The 19,730-nt window shown below is 34.7% G+C and overlaps 1 protein-coding gene and 1 pseudogene across 1 annotated transcript in view; one reads left to right on the top strand and one right to left on the bottom strand.

Annotated features, from left to right (window-relative positions):
• The window catches only part of ninaC (STKc_myosinIII_N_like and MYSc_Myo21 domain-containing protein ninaC), a 386,065-nt gene that overhangs the window by 347,338 nt on the left and 18,997 nt on the right, over window positions 1-19,730 (top strand). The window lies entirely within an intron of this gene.
• On the bottom strand, window positions 915-15,391 carry LOC148945895 (uncharacterized; annotated as a pseudogene).

Raw genomic sequence — 19,730 nt, 5'->3', positions numbered from 1 at the left:
CAGCAAACTTTGCAAGAATGGAGTCAAGCACTTTCGTTCATGAATTTGTAGCATTCCCCAAAAATGCAATTTAATACATCATTCTATTCAAAGGTTTACTATTTCCAAATTAAAAAAATCATAAACGTCTTTAGAATTGTTGCCTTAGGCGTATTTTAAATACATTCGAGATAACTGAAACTATAGGAATGTGTTAGAGAACGAAGTTTTACAGGTTGACGCGACAGTGCTGTACTACCTGGAAAATTCTCAACGCCAATGTTAATGTCCAGATTATTGACATTTTTCGAAATTTTACATTTAATTTTTATAAAAATTTAAAAAGCTTAATTCCATGTGCATTAACTGCGGAGCATATGCACATCTGCTTTAGACTCCTGAATAACAAGTTCATCTCTACTATGTAGACCCTCCCCTGCCAACGTGGAGGCGCCGCTCATGATGAACCTAAATTTACTAATTTTTCCAAAAAATAAAAATGCAATGAACTAAGATGCACCCAGAGAGAAAAATTTATGAATCTGTTAGCAAGACTAACCTGGTTCAAATCCATATTGTGGTACCCAGGCACAAGGCAACCACACCAAGTTTTCTCGGGGTGCTGATGTGCTTTTGGTTCACTATCAGCTATGGTTCTAGTTTCAGATGGATGTAACAAACCAGCATTCTTATTTTAAATCTATGTACATGTCATTCACAAAAAACTGTTGATCCAAATTGTCTTAGAAATATCAACACATTTCCTAATGATTTTCAAAATAAATTTTGGTATGAATTAATTAAAAGTAATCTAGAAAATGATGAATAATTATTAATTATATTTATTCAGTGGAATTGCTATATTTTCAGAAAGTAGAATTTAGTTAAAAACATAGAAAAAAAAGAAGTTAAAAAAATTGTCAAATATCTCCCTTAAGTTATATTTCCTTTAGGTATAATTTAGTTTAAAACATAGATTTAAAAAAGTTAAAAAAACTTTAAAAAATCTTAGCTATATCTTTGAAGAACAGCAAAAGTCATACCTGAACAGTCCATTGTTCGTTTACGCATCAATTTCATATTTGAATCACCTCAGATACACCATGTACTTTCCAACGTTCGCCTGTAAGCGTTATAGTGACCGCAGTTGAAATTAATACCTGAATGAACGACGATGGCTATTGCTCTATATCGTTCCAAGGATACCACGATGTCATTGTAGCTAACGTCAGACATGACCTCACACATTGTTCTTTTCAGCAATATGTGATCTGGATCAAGACCAATTATTCTTCTCGTAATTTTATGTGCCATTGCACTCCTGTCCAAGTTAATCGCAAGAAACTGCGGCATTTCAGTAAAAACTGTCTGTGATGTTAGTTGATGTTCATTTGGGCAAAATTTTCCAACTGGATTTGGACTTAACACTTCACTAAATTGAATGTCCAATGTCTCAACAACCTCTTCATAAGGTGGTGCATCAGGATTTAGAACTCCTGGAACTGGAAAATAGCACAATTTTCCGTTTGTCATATTATCATCAATTTGGCTCCAGTTACAGCGGTGTCAGGCCAAAAATTTATTATTCTTGAACTGAAATAGTCTACTAAGAGGACTAAGGGTAGTTGATGAGTTTGTTTCCGAGTTTTCTTCATCCATACCTCAAAAAAAAGCTTCCCAAAAATCGCAGGGTGACTGCTGTTTGTCGTCAGCAAACCCATACACAGTCGACAGTAATGATCTTAGTGGACTGTCGACTCAATCTTGTCAAGGGACGACACTTCTAGCCATAAAATTTCAGCTGCAACGTTGCCTTGTGAATTCTGCAACACATCAAAAAGTATTCTGTGTAAGCTGAAAACGCACAGAACTGCAGAGTTTGCATTGCATGAAACACAATCTCTATTTTGGAAATCTTTTCTACCAGCACCAATACCCCTTTGGTACAGCTACTTTCGGTTAGATCTTTTCTTGTTTCCTTCAATAAGTTGTAGAACATTATCACCTTTCGTTGGCACTATCTTACCGTTTGATTTTGCTTCATTTGTCATAGACTCAATTGTTCGGAATTTTGTCTTATTTGGAAAGGAATCTTCTATTGCTGCCTTTCTTTTTTTCCCTTTTCCAATGATTGCAAGTTCGACACTAGTCTTACTTTTCTTCCTTCTTGGAGAAACAGCTTCTATACTACCCATTTTCATGACCGCCATCGGTCAAATTGGTTTCCGATGTTTGGGTGATTTTCAGTAATTGAAGATCTGGTCTAAAACTACTCCTATGACGATTATACTCTGAGATGGCTTCCATGTCAGCAATAATTTTACATGGATCAATTTCCACAAGATGCAGCCCTGCGCTAGTTGTAACCCTGGATAATGCAACATAAATCATCCCCGGTCGAAAGCAACGACTTCCTGCATCAACGATAGCACTTTCCAAGCTCAGGCCTTGGGACTTGGGAATAGTAATTGCAAATACTAGTTGCAATGGAAAATGTTTCCTAGCATAATAAACCTCTTTGAGTGCTTCAAATCAAACTGTAGTACGGCTTATGGTTGTCAACTGTTCTTGACCATCAAATTGTACCAAGACATTCACTATCTCACCAGATGGTATACTTTTAAAGTCTTTAACGTAACCCATAGATCCGTTTACTTAGCCTTTATCCACAGCAATATTTCTTTGAAGCATTACTCGGGCACCAATTGATAGTACCAATTTTGTTAATGCACCAGCTGTTCGTTTGCTGTCATCGGCAAAGCTGAAAACACTTTTCGCTGCTTCTTCTTCAATTCTCTGACTACAGAAGAAAGAGAATCAATGGCAGTCAGTGTAACATGTTCCGAGCTCGTTTCCTTTAGCAGAGTGCTGTTTATTAGTCTAAAGTCGTCATTTGGGGGCAGCAAAATAACCAGAACTTTGCCTTCCTTATAAAAATTACAATATAATTTGGTAATTTCTTCTGAGGTGGCTCGCGACATGCATCCAAACTTTCGTGTAGAAAGACACTAGAGATGCTGTTCTTCACAATTTCCAAGCCTTATGTTTGCAAGAGTATCTGAATATGGCTTGTCATTTATTGGCCTCTTGTTGATTGTCAGCTCTTCATGTTCAAATTCATGTCATAGATTAAAGGATCCCCTGGATCAAAGTCTATTTTTGATCCCTTGACACGTGAAGTAAGAAGTGGTGGATGTGCCAACACAGGCCTAAACTGATAAAACTCTCCAAAGAGAACAAGTTTGGTATTGCCCATCGGCAGATTATTAGTTATAATGTACGTCACTTGCAAGTGACTATACATCAGCGAACGAGACGAAACAATGCTTATTAAATCTATTATGAACTGTCGCGTTCGTCTAAGTGTTTTTCGTAACATCAGCAATTGTTCTGTGGATAACGATGCACACTTTGCAGTTGTCTGCTGGTCAACTGGTATACTTAAACATCGGTGAATGGTAACACCCTTTATACTAGGAGCAGCAAGTCCAGTTGGGGCCATAACAAGTACTGGACAATCCTCCCTCGCAAACTCCTGACAAAGGAACCTTCTAAGTACACTAACTACTCGTGACTTTCCAGTTCCCCCAAAGCAAGAAACTATCAGTCTGATGGGTTTGTCATTGCTGCCGTTTTTTAGGTTGCCTATAGTTCTGTCAACAATTCTCTTCTGATCTAAATTAAGGGAATTGAAGTCATTTGACAACTCTTCACTTCTTTTTCTTCCAACGATCTATCTAGTCACTATTTTTGATTTTCAAATGTATTGTAGGAATTAATGATCTTATCCATGTCAAAATCCAAAACCCAATCATCATATCTGTCTTTTTGAATTTGTTTGGTTCGTTTTACCTCGGCTTTTCGTTCGTCATTAGGAAATACATATCGCCGAATCTTTGTTTTTTAACAAAGGTATGGTAGATATTGACGACCTTATCTATATCAAAATCCCCTACCCAATCATCATCGATATCATTTTCAATTTTGACACATTTTGTTTCTTGGTGTCCGGGTTGATCCTCGTTGATTCTTTCACATGATCGGTGTCCTATGTCTTCTAACCGCGTGTGTCTTTGCTCTTTATTTTCATTTTTGACTTTCTCATATGCTCGGTGTCACATGTCTTCTAATGGCGTGTCTTTGCTCTTCATTTTCGTTTTTGTCAAGTCGTTGCTGTTCCTCTAAACGTGTGTATATTTGCTCTGCATTTTCATTTTTGACTTGCTCACATTCTTAGTGTCGCATGTCTTCTAACTGTGGGTGTCTTTGCCCTTCATTTTTATTTTTCACATGCCGCCGATTTTTTTCTAACTGTGTTTGTCTTTGCTCTTCATTTTCATTTTTTTCTTGCTCACCTGCTCGGTGTTGTATGCATTCTAACCGCGCGTTTCTTTGCTCTTCATTTTCATTTTTAACACGCTCTAATTGTCGTCTTCACATATCTGCTGACTGCTCATGTCTTTGCTCTTCATTTTCATTTTTACACGTTTTTTGGATTTTGATTACTTCAGACAATTTAGCAATGGCCTTTGCTTTAGCTGTCCGTATTGGTGTTGTCTCCCCAAATCTAGATATTCCCCGACTTCTTTGTGATGAGCTGTAGATGAATGGTCAAAAACGTTAGCAAAACCATGAAAATGAGCATAAAATGTGGAATCTATAAATGTCTCTTTTTTGTTCTTTTTGTCTCCTCCTGTGGAGCTGCCACTAATAATCTTTAACCTTTCTATCTCTAAAAGAACAAATTGCAACTTATTGAACTCTGATACACTAAAAGCAAAGATTCGCTGTAATAGGTCTAAAGTTTAAATATACGCCTTAAATGGCTATTGAACTCCATTAAATAAAAAAAAACTAGTTTTTTCAACTGAAAGTAAAGAGCAACATTAAAAATTAAAACGGACAGAAATTACTACGTATATGAGGGGGTTCGTCCCCTAGTTAATACCTCGCTCTTTACACTAAAGTTTGAATTTTATTCCAATTCTTTAAGAATGACCCCTGAATCACAAAGGCCATTTAATTAGAATAGATTGCTCTTTTGAAAGTACTAAAAAACAACTTTCAATTCAACATAAATATGCCATAACGAATCTTTGAAAAGAAACTATAGGTTATTTATCCTGAAATCGAATATTTTCTAGCTAAATTTGACTTTATCTAAATTAATTCTATACTAAATTGGAGATAAATGTTAGTGAGTATCGGAAGCATTATTCACGCTATAAGTTATACATAAAATTATTGTTTGTGCCTAAATTTCTGGGTTTGCCCTTCGTGCACACATGATTTAAGCTCCTTTCTAATTTAGAATACATTCTTTTAATTTTTGCCCTTCATTTTGCCCTTCATGCACACATGATTTAAGCTCCTTTCTAATTTAGAATACATTCTTTTAATTTTATATAATCTTTTAAACTCAAACAATTAGCTTTTGCTTTTTTCTGTCATAATTCCAACATTTGATTTGAATTTATACTGAACATATTACTTTCTGTGGTCCCATAGTCAAATTTAGTCGGTAGAAAAAATTTAATTTTAATTTAATCCTAATAATTTCAATAATTTGTTGGAATTTAAACAGCAAGTCGCAATTTCAACAGAAAAATTGGATGTTTTTTTTACTTGTTTGAAGTCCGGCATAACATTTTGATGGAAATTAATTTTATTCCAAATTTAATCCTAATAATTTCAAAAATTTGTTGGAATTTAAACAGCAAGTCGCAATTTCAACAGAAAAATTGGATTTTTTTTTACTTGTTTGAAGTCCGACATAACATTTTGATGGAAATAAAATTTTTTTGCAGTGTAGAGTCCATTAAAAATAAATTTTAATCTAACCGTCAAGGTCCTGGTGCACCATATAGGGAGTAACCCTCTGAAATGCGTCTGGAAAGGTACACCAAAAAGGCTTTGAGGCTGCTGGATAGGGAAAAGGGCTATAAATACATCTGAATCAGACTATTGTTAAATTGTTAAAAGCAATAGATATTAGTACACTTCTTCATCGCATATTATTCCCGGATTCATTTTATTTCATATAAATGAATCCATATAGTTTAATTGCAATCTCAGTTTTATACACTTTAATAGTCTTCTTTGTCATACGTGTAAGTTAAGTTTTATTACTGTCTTCAATTATCATTACAAAACAAAAATCTTTTAAAGTTCGTGACTATAGATAGATTACTATTAAGCTTAAAAATAATCTAATAGAATTTTCTCTAACCTAACCGGATCTAATCTAATATTTGACTAATTTTGTTAGGCTTAATTTTGCAGTCCTTTAAAACACAAAACCTGATATATGCCCTGTCGTTTTGGCCACAAATATGAATTCGAACTGTGCATAGAATCTCTGGTTCAATTTTAATGCAAAACGAGTGTTTTTATTTTGTATTCTTAATGGGCTTCTAACCGTAACTTTATTTTTATAACCATTTTCTCTAGGAAAACAGTATTGTTGAGACTTTTAAAATTAGTTACCTTCTTAAAAACGATGAAAGGATCGAAATATGTCCTAAGTACACCATAATCACATTTATTTATAGACAAAATGACACCGTGATTTGTGTTTATTGACAAAGTCTATGGACAAAATTGCAACGTAAAACCTTTGATTTGAAAAGCCTTTTTCAGTAATAATTACCCTAATTCCCAAGTATATTGTTCCATTCAGCATACAGGATGGAAAAATTATTGTGAGCCTTTGTATTAGCTAATTTACGTAAACTTTTCCTCAAATCCTCACTATTAATGGTCATAGGTATATGAAAGAGCACTAGACAGCTGAGCATGACCTAACTCGCTAGACGGAAAACGGCGTATGTTACTCATGAGCCTAACACAGATGTATTACCAAGAGTGCAATGTTACGATTAGCAAAGAAAATTTCAATTTTTCGGATCTCGGTTTAAACTTGATTGAATGATAAGAGTTGCATAAAAAAAGTTAAAAATTTGAAAACCCACCAGTTAGGTTTTTCTCACCCGACCTTGCGGAAAATAAATCGGTTCAATCCCAAAATCACACAAGACATTTTAACAATACTGTGGCCTTTATCCAAAAGGGCTTAAGTAACCTTTTTCAAATTTTGCAGGAGAGCAAATTTAGTGTCAAAATGTTTTCATCAAACTAGTTAACTTCAAAGTGAAAAATGTAAGATAACTACTTAGCTTGGTTTTTCATGACGAATCGAATAAACTAACTCAAATCTGCCTGAATGAAATGATTTGGAACATCTGCTACCAATCCCATTTTAGAATATTGCTTTTCTGAGGTTTTTAGATAAACCTCACGTATCACATCTAAAATTGGGCTTATTACCCTACCGATTAGACCAAACTAAAGGTCTTGAGGAGAGAAACCGATTGGTGTCTAACTTATTTTCGCCAAAAAGATGACTTATCCCCTTTTATCCAAAGGCCACAGACTAAGAAAAAACAAAATAGCAAATGTCAACTCAACCAAAGTCAACCCAAGCAAAATTCAAACAAGCAAAAATTAATTCATAGAAATTCCACCCAACACTAAGCCCATACAACCTTGTTGCAAAATCCAGCCTGTTAAAGTCCAAATCCATACTAAACCTAACTGAGTAAAATTCAAGGAGACAATGTTTCCTGATGACAGCCAGTTTTAAAGATTTGGGGAGCCAGTACTGAAGGGATAAAGGAAGGTTTCGTGGACAAAACTACGCTGGGATATTTAAATGATATCAACAGTAGTGTCAACGGCATAGAAGACAAAAAGGTGATGGTCATGCTGAAAGATTCAAAATAGAAAGTGATGGCAACGATGTTGTTAGGTTTTTTTTTAGTAGCTGCTTTATTTATTTTTAATTTAAACCAAACATTTTAACAGTAAAAAGACGATTAGATGAATTAAACGACTAAAAACAATATACGGTCTTTTGTGGATTCATTTGGTCATATCGTCTTCTTTTTGTTATGTAATACATTGTTTGTACTTAGGCCTCTCGTTTTTTTGTCATTTTTTCTGTCTTTCTGGTTATTTTTACTTCATATTTTGTTATTTCTAATCAGTCCTGAAGGTGGGAGAAAAAAAAACAACTTTTTTCAACTAGCCAGAATCAGTTTTTTTTTAGTCAGTTTTATTCTTCTTTTTTATCCCCACATTAACTTTGTTTTCATGTATATCTAAACGGCATTGCCTAAAATATTATGCTGCAACATCTTATCAGGTCATTATATTTAAGGCGAAATCAAATGATAAGATAAAATATTAATGACAAAGTAAAATAGAAACAATTCTTACCAATGTTCTTGAGAATTAAGAAATTAATAAACCAAGGAAAATATTCGGTCAGTGCGACAAATTAAGGCAAAAGGTAAATATTTCAGCAAAACCATCACTAAGTTATTAAGAGTGCAAGGTAAGTTATAAAATAAATATATATATATATATATATATATATATATATATATATATATATATATATATATATATATATATATATATATATATATATATATATATATATATATATATATATATATATATATATATATATAACAAGATGCAATTTATTCAATAATTTTTCTTGAAAATTGAACACAAGGAAATGGGTAAGGGGGGTTGAAGAGCCATCCTCATGTACATAAGAAGCAAAAAGCTAGCTGAATTTCAAAAAATAAAGAACAAAAAAATACTGTCAAAGATTTTGCTGAAAACGAATATCATCAATAGCCATCGACAGAGCCAACCTCTTTCCTATATTAATTTGCTTGACTTTGCTTGACTTTTGCTTGAATTTGCTTGACTTTTACTGAGCTTTTTTCTTTTGATAAAATATGTCTAGACCTTTTTTTACACGAAATTCATTAATAAAGGGGACTCATTAGCATGTTCCCCATGCAAGCCTCATATGGCCAGATTCTCTGTAAATTTCTATAGCCTTCCTAAATGCCCGAGGGATGCCTTTCACGCTGAAAATTAAATTTGCTTCTATCAACAAGAAAAATATAGCATAGATTTTCAAAGGCGCTGAAGGTTACTGGTAACGCATAATCAAATTTTTGTTTTTTTTTTACAGTTTTTGGGAGTAAAATATTGACCACTACTTGTTACTTTTGCTAGAGTTTAATCTATCCAATTAAACCACATTATATATTTTAATTACCTTATTCTAAGTGTAAACGACATTTTGCAACAAACCATGCTTGTTTCCAAACGGATTGAATAAATAAGTTACATCTAGGAGAGGTTTCCTTGGGATCTTAAAGTCCAAGACTCATAATTTACCTATATATTTTTTTTCATTTTCCATTTAATTTATCCAATTTTAGTACTTTGTTTAAACCGAATGCAAAGAAAATAGAGGAATTATAAGGAAAAAGCTATCAAATTATATGAAATTTCGTGAGTATCCCTCGTTTCACTGGGAGGGGCTGAGTGGTAAAGGGTCCAAAATTCAAACCACTTTGCACTGAATGTGGCAAGTGGTAGTGGCTGTGTTATATGGAATATTTATATTCATGTAATATTCCACCTATTTTTTTGATAGTCCTGCCGATTTAGTCCCACCAAGGAGGGTAGAATTTGTTTTGTTCTTGCAAAAATAAAAATAATACTTCAAATGTCTTTATATTTTTTTTTTAAAGCATCAAGTTGCATGAACTCTTAAAAAGTTTATCCCCAAGTTTTGGAATACATAATGGTACGGTGAAATTTCTATTAGCTTTTTCTGTGACATTTCCCACAGGGTAGGGCATAATTTTAGGTACAGTTTCCATCTCTTTGGAATTTTTAAGTCGCATATCTATCGTAAACTCCATATGTTTTATAAAGAGAATACAAAGAAAACTAGAAACTTGTAGGAGTTGGATGGAAGGCAATTTAGCATGGGATGATAGGAATTAAAAACCACTAGAGCCACTTACACCGTAATTTGGCTACTTCACTGAAAACTAGAAGTTTATAAAGAGAATTAGATATTTGATATGATTCATCTAAAATACTGTAGTATCAACACTGTAATATTTCTGTAAATAATAGTTATTTAGCATTTTTTATTTGCATTAACTATTTATAGTCAAAGCCTGGTCTATATAAAGTAGGCTTACGTTAACTTGTAAAATTCTTGGAAAGTTAAGTAGGCTAGATTAAGTAGTCTACTGGAGACCAAATTTTAATTTAATTTCAACCTTCTTTACATTTCAAACTACCTGGAAGGATAAGTTCGAAGCAATTTTGGGTCATCCAAAGTTTACTAAACGCTAAAGGGTGTCAATGCTGCCTCCTTAGAACACTCGCCTTTTTTACTCTAATTCCTAATAATCTTTGGGGGCAACTTTTACAATAGAGACATCTCTTAGGCAATACAGTTGGAAGTATGTTCCTTATGTGAATTTTAAAAATAAACTTATTATTCCTTTTGACAAAAGCAGGGTGCCTCAAGAGAATATAAATAGCGAATAATGCCTGTTGGTTTCATGAAAATCGAATATCTGACATTGAATTTTAAGATATGAACATCCAAGAAAGGAAAGTATTTTGAATCAATCTCCTCCAATGTAAATTCTAGATGTATTTAAGTGCACAAATTTTTATCTTATAAATCAATTTTACATATACCATTATCAATTTGACGCAAAGTTTCAAAAGCATAAACTATAGATACAAAAGCAACTGAAGTTCCAAAATAAAAAGGAAAGGTATTTTCTTCTGCCTTGCTCTCCATGATTTTGATAATTCAGATCACGTTATTCTTATCGAAGAAGTAGATTTAATTTCTATTGAAAACAGCTTTGCCGTAGTCATTTAGAGAGGCTGTGGATATTACAAATTACTTGTAAAAAGGGCTATCGCTGAATATCGATAAGGGGCATTTTGCTGAGCCCTTTTTATGAAGAACTTATTAGAATATAACCTATGGACATTTAATCAAGGGAGAAAATTTTCATAAAAGGTCAAGTAAATGATTACCATACAGAAGATGAGCTATGCTAAAGACCATTGATAGGTTTTATTTTCAATCGAAATTTTTACTTTTCATTCGTTATAATTTTTTTATTCGTATTTTTGGTTTCACAGAGCGGTAAAGATCTGTAAGTAATGGACGATACATGTCAACAGTAACCAAAACTGCAAGAAAAGGTATCAAGCTAGCTAATTTCAACAGAATAAACAAATTTTTTTTTCTCAAATGATACTAAAGTAATATTGAAACTAAGAATGAACATAGTTTGCTCCATATATAAGGGAATGAGGGGTTACCCACTCCTCGACCTCTTGACCTAATGGGCTCTATTGAAAGAATTCCCTCCCCCCACGGAAAATTTCCCCTGGAAAAATTCCTCCCCCGCGGAATACTTGACCCAAAAATTCCTCTTGGAATTTTTCGAAATTTTCCGAGGAAAATGGAAAAATTTCCCAGGAAAATTCCCCGCGGAAAATTATCTCCCAGAACAATCCCCGGATAATTTCTTCCCGTGGAAAATTCCCCTTGCAAGCAAAATTGAGCAGCCATACAGAAAGTATGACGAATAAAAATAATAAAAAAAGAAGAACAATGGAATATTTTACCAATATTCCAAAATACAGGCTGAATTTGCAATGTAGAATGTCTTAAAGTATTTATTTTTGCATTATAATTTTATTTTAATTATTTTTTCGTGTTTCTGGGGGGGTTGAGCTATTATAGCAGGGTAAGATAAAGTTTAAGTTAGGGGCTGTGCGGTGATATCAACCCTGAAGGCAACCTTATTAGACATTTCAAAGTTTTGAAACTAAACAGATATCTTAAAATTTGACCTGATATCAAATTTTAGTTAAATACGTTAAAGACGTTATAGCAGAAATGTTTAGTTAAAAGACTTTCGGATAGCAGAAAAGGAACTGAGAGGGAGTCTGATTGGCGTCCAGTACCTTCTGGCCTTTAATTAGGGCACGTAAAGTTTTAAAAGAAGACCCTTCTATTTGAATGGATGGGGAAAAAGTGTTTGCCCCTTTTCTGGCCCTTTTCTGGGCTGTATTTCGAGGGGAAGTAATATTTTTTCCCCTTTTGTATTGGAGTCCCATTAGTCTCAATTCTCATACAAGTTTTAGGCCAATATAAAAAATCGGTGCCCCCTTTTTTGAAGGAGGGGCTAATTCCAAAGGGACCAATCCTTTGTGTAATTTTTTTGTGGATTAGCCCCCTTGGCCCAAAGACTTATGGCTGTAAGTTTTAAATTCATCAGGATAAAAGTGTTTCGAGCTCATTTCTGGATTCCTCACCCCTCCCTGGTCCCACAGCAAAATATTGAAAATCTTTTTGACCAAGAAAAAAGCTCTGAAAGTTTTACGCCGCCGGAATCTCAAAATCAATCATGACGCTCCCCTCCCTTTTTCCACTATTAAATATATCTGCAGAGAGTTGACACTTCTCTTAATTTACGGCCCTTATCGAAGGAACTCTGGGGTTTATGCCTTCCTTGGAGGCACATTTATTGATAATTATAATTATTCTGAACAAAATAAGTAACTCAAAATGGTGATCAGATGCTCTAAGGGGTTGCAAGATGACAAGATATCAACAAAAGGTTTTAGGACAGGAGCTGGTGCTTCTCCAGTCACTAATGATTTTAAAAAGGGTACTAGAACTCTCAGTTTCTGATCTAGCGAGTACTCTCAAAAGTTTCTAAAACCATATGGGGTGTTTTAGGAGGAGGCAGCCTCCCTCCTATACGGAATAAATCCTGCTCGTTGTAAGGTTTAGTTTTATTATTATACTTTCGTAATGAATGCGCAGACCAGAAATAGTCTCGAAAATCAAGAGGGATTCCATATCAATTTCTAGCTCCCCCACACTTCCCTAGAGCTAATTCTACACATACCTGAATTTTCAGTAAGAGTTAGGATGTTTTGGCATTAATATGCACTCTTTGAGGCATCTGCCCCCCCCTCTCCCATCTAAAATGGATCCACCACCTTTCCTTTGTAATAGCCGATGCGCACTTACAGATCATTGTATATAATTTCATGAATTGTGAATCAAATTAGTTTAGTTAAATGGAACTAGAAAATAAACGCCAGAAACAATTTTTTGCAACAAAAAGAGAGGTATCAACCTACATCACCTTTATTCAGGCTTAGACAAAACGAAAGAGATGAGAGATTCCGTATGGGGGGGGGGGGGGTTTGTTGTTTTAATGAAAACACACAAGCAATTTTAAATGGAAATGTGAAACAAGAGTATTTTTCAAAATCTAGCTGGAGCCAGAGGAGGGAGTCTTTGGAAGAAGGTGAAAGTATCCTGCCCCCTTCATTAAATCCTTGAATTTTTTATTTTGCTGAGGTCTTCACCAAATGTCAGTTACCTGATTATAACTTCCCGCAAAAAGCCCTTTCAATTATCGAATAAGAACCTTACCTTACAGGATTAACATGTTTCATTTTTGAAATTGTCCTCTTTCTTGTAAAGAAAATAAATATAAATGATAAATTGGCCTATTCTTCACTCTAGAAATGACCTCTAAAAATGCAATTTGATAAGATTTTGATTTATCCCAAGTGATTGAAATGACATTGAGGGTGATCATATCTGATTAAAATACACTTTTGAAGCAATTCCATTAGTCGACTTTGTTCAATTTTTTATTGAAGTAGAGGCAAAAACTAGGGTGATTTTGGTTTTTGAACATTTTCTTCAGTGAGAGAAAATGCCAAGAAAGAAAATTCATTGAGAAGGTTGAAACTTTCTCAAGTTGAAGAAGCAGTTTCAAGCTGAAACTGCTGTTTCTCGGCATTTTTTGTCTTTCAGCTTTTTGTTGACCTTAAGGATCATCGTTCTGAAAAGTTCGTGAACTTTAAGTAAAAGGCGAAACGTGGCGACAGTAACCGAATAGCAAAAGTTTTGGAACAATATGTTCACTAAAAGAATTAAAATTTATATTTATTTCCAATTTGCTGTTTTTATTAAATTTAATGGTGACCCTAAAATATTAGTAACAGAAGCAAATGTACGTAATTGTGGAAAATGGGAGAAAACACCCTTTCAAAACGTCTGATCTGTATAAATTTTGTAATATAGAAGTACAAATTTCTATCCCAAATTCCATTCCAAAATATTAAATTTATTTTTCACCAGGGGTAAGAGAAACACACCAGTAGTTGTAGAGTTTTGGACATATCTTCTTTGAACGAAAATCAAAAGTTCTAGACCTGTTATTAAGAACCTAAAATAACCGGATTGCAACTAGATTCTATGCCTCTTTTCCCACTTCGGACTTTGGAATCATCGTGGTAAAAAACGTTGTCGTGTCAAAATATCAGGGCGACCATTTTGATTAGAATGATCGAGATATGATAAACATATGTGTAGAAAGGTGGTTATAGCCGTGCAGGCTCCGGGGCAACAGGTTCAAAGCTTTGAAATGTTCCCCATGGATGCACACTGTTGAAATAAGGATCGTTTAGATATTTCAGAAGATTTTTTGGGGGGGAAGAACAACCCCAGTTTATACAAATGACTAATTTTAAATCAGAAAAGTTTTATCAGTGAACTGTATTAAAAGTAAGGACGTTGTACTTCGTTGAAATTGGAACTGCACTGAAATTATATATAAAAAAAAACTTGAAGGTTTTGAGATATCTCTTTTATTGCGAACGAACAAACTATGCAAATTACAAATTCTAGGTGAGATGGCTTATTGACCAAGCTTAGGATGAACTGGCAAATACGGTTACGTTTTCAAACAAACACTGAGGGCAGATGTAATCCTTTAAGGTTTGCATATCATATCGCCCACTCGCTTCGACCGCTTAAAACCACGTTCCCGAGGGCTGTTCAAAGCGAAGTGTGGTGATAGAACCAAAGAATATGTTGTTGTTTCTGTTAATATTAATTGGTAATTCTAGTATCCTTTACAAGATTTTTATATGATGAAGGAGGGAGGTAACAAGGAGGGAAGAGTCCTATCCTAACAAAACGGGATCTGAGAATGAAAGCCAAATTTATTATTCCTGTTAGAAAGAATGGAGCACACTAAACTATGATAATAGAGGCAAATTCTCTGAAACATCCTCAGTATGATGTCAAAAACAAGCAGAAGTTAAGTTAAAAATTCAGTTTGTAAATGAAAGTAATGGGCAGCATTAAAGTTCAAAACAAACAGAAATTATCCTCCTCAAATAATTATTTTCGACCTCCATTCTTTACGCTGAAACATGACTATTTCCACCAGTGCTTCAAGAACAAGTGCTTTAATACAAGAGTAATGTGATAGAGAGTTTAATGCCTTAAGAATGCAAGGGCCTAAGTAGTGTGCTAGTACGCAACGCGACGGGTACAAGGCCCGAACCATGAATATACAGTGCAGTTTTAATGGTACAAGACTTACCACGGATATGTATCTAGTACTAAAGAAGGGACATGACTTACCAGACATGTTTCTGTGTCAACACCCATTTTCTGGACCAATCAGAGAGAACGGATACGGAGGGAACTTAATATACCGTAGCTCGATAATCATAGCTATAGCAATCAGACAGCTTTCTGAGTCAACACCAATTTCTGGATCAGAGTTACAACGAGAGATTTACATACCAGACGGTTTTCTGAGGTTAACAGCCTAGCTGGTTAACAGCCAAGCTGAGCGTGTAATAGTTTCATAGTTAGGTTTAATGATTTTGTACGGTATTAGGGATATCAAAAAGTTCCATTGGATTTTATGAAAGTGCTAAAAGGGTTAAACTGCTTACCAGTTAAAGTAAGTCCGAGGGGGGATGGTGGTGGTAACTCTTACGTAATCTAATATTAATTTGGAATAGCATCATTAGTATCAATCTACGGAAACGATTACTGTTGACAAGGTGATCATGGCACTTGACTTAGCTTTACTTCTTGGCTGTGTTCTGTATAATACATAACTACAATTTGAGCAGTGTTGCCAATACAAAATATGCTTTAGCATTGGGATATGCTAAAAAGTTTAAAGTAATAGAGTCATCGGTGTCAAGATGACCTTGTGACTTGACTTAGCTTTACTTCTCGAATGTGTTCTGTATGAAACACAAGTAACTGTTGAGCAGTGTTGTCAATATATCATAGGCCTTAACATTGTAGTATACTAAAAAGTTGATACTAATAAAGATGTAGATGCCAAGAAAAAAATTTTAATAAAGAAATTCAGAACAATCCTTAGAAATCCTTAGAAATCAAGTAGTGAGATGACTATGGGTATGAACCGTCAAGGACCGCAACCACCAATGACCCTAACCAGCAAGGAACCTTAGCTTCCAAGATTCCTCTATCCCCAACTTCCAAGGGACCCCCTCCCTCCAACTTTTTGACCCCCCCCCAAATTTTTTATTTTTAACTTTTTTTTATTTTTTTAATGTGAATTTTTTTTAAATTTTTTTACGTGTCTTAGAATGACAAAAAATATACTTAAAACATAATAAATTCATATTTAATATTTTCGAAATAAAAAATGGGAATTATATAAATATGTTAGTACGCTGCTCTACCATTTGAGAACTAAAGTTACATCAATCAACAACATAGCAGATTTTAACATGGATCAAAGTGTTGAGTTAGAAATATCTTTTTATTGTGAGTGTGTTATTTGTAATGGCCACTATCATGACTTCAGTATTTCATATGAGAGTAATGTAGCAAATTTATAAATCATGGAAATGAAAAAGAAGAGGACAATCTGCAAGAAATGAGAAGAATAATCTTTGATGAAATGGTGAGAAAAAGGGTAGGCTCATCAGTTTCTGCAATGGAAGAGAGTGACCAATATCACAAGAAACAATACAAACAAAGGACATCCTCTCCATTACAAGGAAGATCAGGAGCTAAAGGAAGCTCTCACAAAAGGTGGTTCGATATGACAGAAAATAAAGATCTAAAGAAGAGACATAGACAAGATGAATATCTCTACAGAGGGCACTATCAAGAGAGAACACGATGAATTATTTTAAGGAGCAGATTCAGAATGTCCAAAGTTGTTCAATAATATTAATAATGTATAATAATATATTTTTTATATTAACATTCTACATGCCATTATCTCGTGATCTAGCAGATCAATTATTTCGTGATGTTCTGATCTAGCAGATCAAAGGCTTAGAATGTCTATTACAGAATTGGAGAGTAGGAAAAGGAATTATCATACATCATATGTTGGATATATAGGTTAACATAGAAAAAATCTAAGTGTCAGAATGAATAAATTCTTCATCAACATCTCTGTTCAGATAGCACAGGATCAAATTGATATAATCTAAGTATCAGAGCGAATAAAATCTAAGTATCAGTATATTTCTAATCAGTGGAAGCAAATAAAATACCAAGTTTGAAATAAGTCAAATTTATATGGAAATAGTTTGATTCTTTAACCAAGGTTGTGCTTGATTTGGATTATATGATCCCAGGAACAGTAAGAAAACATAGTTTTCAATTCTTCTCATATAATTTGTGCTGAAGAATAGATTTATTTAACTGGAGTTGCCTTATAACATTGTTACTAATTTATGCTCTTTGTTTGGAAGCAAAATAGCGTCATCTATAATAATTCTCAATAGCGGATTCTAGAGTGCATTCATATTATGATACATATATACAAAGTCCTTGAATAGTGAAATTTACCTACGATTAAAGTAAAGATCTGATGCTAGAGTAAAGAAACGCCTTCAGGACACTGTTCTCTCTTGTTTAAATTTACTCGACTGTTCCTGGCTATGATAATTAGATTGCGCAATGACCGATCAAAATAGGAAAATTATTTTAAACCCATTACTGAACTTTGTCACGAGATCTATGCTTGATGGTGCGAAAATTAATCTGATTATCGGAAAAGCTGTAAGTTTTTTTGATCATGGTACTATTATCAGTGCTAAAGAGTTTCTTTATAAAGAGCTGAATATTCAGAGCCGGTGTGAGAAAAATGCAAAGGATGAAGATAATGTATTTGATATTTGTAAACAGTTAAATCAGGCGGCAAAGAATAATTTGCCTCTTCCCACTTTTGTTATATTCTCACCTTCTGAAACCCCAACAATAGGGGAGGCAGTCTCGACTACTTTAGTCTCGAAAGTTAATGAACTCTCTCGGGAAATTGACGGCTTTTTAGAGAATGCGACGCATTCAGGCCCTGTTTGGCCAGCTAGAATTGATACCAACGTAACAATTAACCCTGCCCCAGCTCCTACGTTTGCCCTTGTACTTAAAAACTGTCCTGCAAACCTGACCTCACCTAATACTCATAAGGACTTCGTCGATAAACTTTGCCCTGAGGCCTCAGGTGAAATAAGTGAACATAAAAAATCGGCTTCAGAATGGAAACTTGCTGTTAAGTCAAAGCGTGCAGCGAATAAAATTGCCAAGAATGCTAAAAACAGTACCTCAGGCATCTCGGTGAGTGTGAAATCCCCACCGTTTATAGGGATCCTGAAAGGTGTACCGATCAAATACGATGAGAATCAAGTAAAATCTCTTGTACCAAATTGCGTGAAAGTTTCACAGTGCGGAAAGTGCCGAGTGTTCAAGGTCTACTTTGAGTCAAAACAAAACCTGGATCAGTTCTTAAAAGTTTCTGTGAAAGTTGGCTACGAAAAGCTTTCTGCACAAGCATTTGTATATCTCCCAAAGCGTTGTTTCTCATGTCATAAGACTGGGCCTCTGGCCTTGCAATGTTCTAATCGGGCCCTCTGCTCTCGCTGTGGATCATGCGATCACACCTCAAACAGTGCCTCTCCGCGTTCAGAAAAAATGGTCTGTCTAGATTGTAAAGTTACTGGCCATAGTTGTTACAGTGTAAAGTGTCCTAATAACAACAGTCAACTAGCAAAGCCCATGGTATGACATGGATGTGTCTACTACTACGCAAGCTGTGATTTCGTGGAATATTAATGGTGGACTTTTAGTCAAAATTCCTGTGATAAAAGGTTTGCTTTCGAATTGTGACGTATTGTGCTTGCAAGAGCATTTTTTGACGAGTCATAGTTTAGGCCTTCTGAAAATTGACAATAATTTTACTAGCTATTCGGTGCCCGCTAAGCGATCCGCTTCTAGTGGCAGCCCCTCGGGTGGTATTGCGATGCTTGTTAGGACCTCGTGCCGGTCGAGTCTTTTTGATTCGTGTGATTTTTTTCTTGCTATCCGTGTAAAAGAGTATTTTAGTGTAAACGTCTATCTCCTAACAGATTATCGCAATGACCGATCGGAATTTTTATTTACTTCTGGGTGGGAGAAACTTGAGTCTTGCTTTTGAAAGATTCGTCCGTTAGGTAAGTGTTGTATTATTATAGGAGATTTTAACTGTAATTTCACTGACACGTCGTTATTGCGTACTTCTATTTTGTCTGGTATTTTTGACGATTCACTTAGGATATTGCCGAAAGATCTTGATTACACTTACACACACCATTCAAGTCACGTATCGAACCTTGACCATGCTGTTTCTTCTATAAATCTCCAAGTGTCACCTATTCACGTCGTTACTGATTTCCAACTATCAGACCACCCTCCAATATCTGCATCTATTTATTGTTCCTCTGCTCAGTCTACTCCCACTACACAACCACTTCAGCCCCACGCCCAATTTTACAGGGACTGGGAAAATATCCAAGATGACCTTTTTGCTGCAGTAACTAATTCTGTCCTTCATAAAATTCATGTTCCGTTCCAGCTGCTCATGGAAAATCCGCAAGTTGATGCAAATGAAATACGGATGTTGCTAGATATATATCTTGCACAAATTTGCCATGCTCTGCGATGCGCAGAAAAAGTCAGTATACCT

This window comes from Artemia sp. Qi Xiang Cuo, chromosome 12 (genome assembly GCF_049724085.1).
Source record: "Artemia sp. Qi Xiang Cuo chromosome 12, ASM4972408v1, whole genome shotgun sequence".
NCBI lineage: Eukaryota > Metazoa > Arthropoda > Branchiopoda > Anostraca > Artemiidae > Artemia > Artemia sp. Qi Xiang Cuo.
Note: the sequence above shows the minus strand (reverse complement) of the source record. Positions and strands in the feature narration are given on the sequence as shown.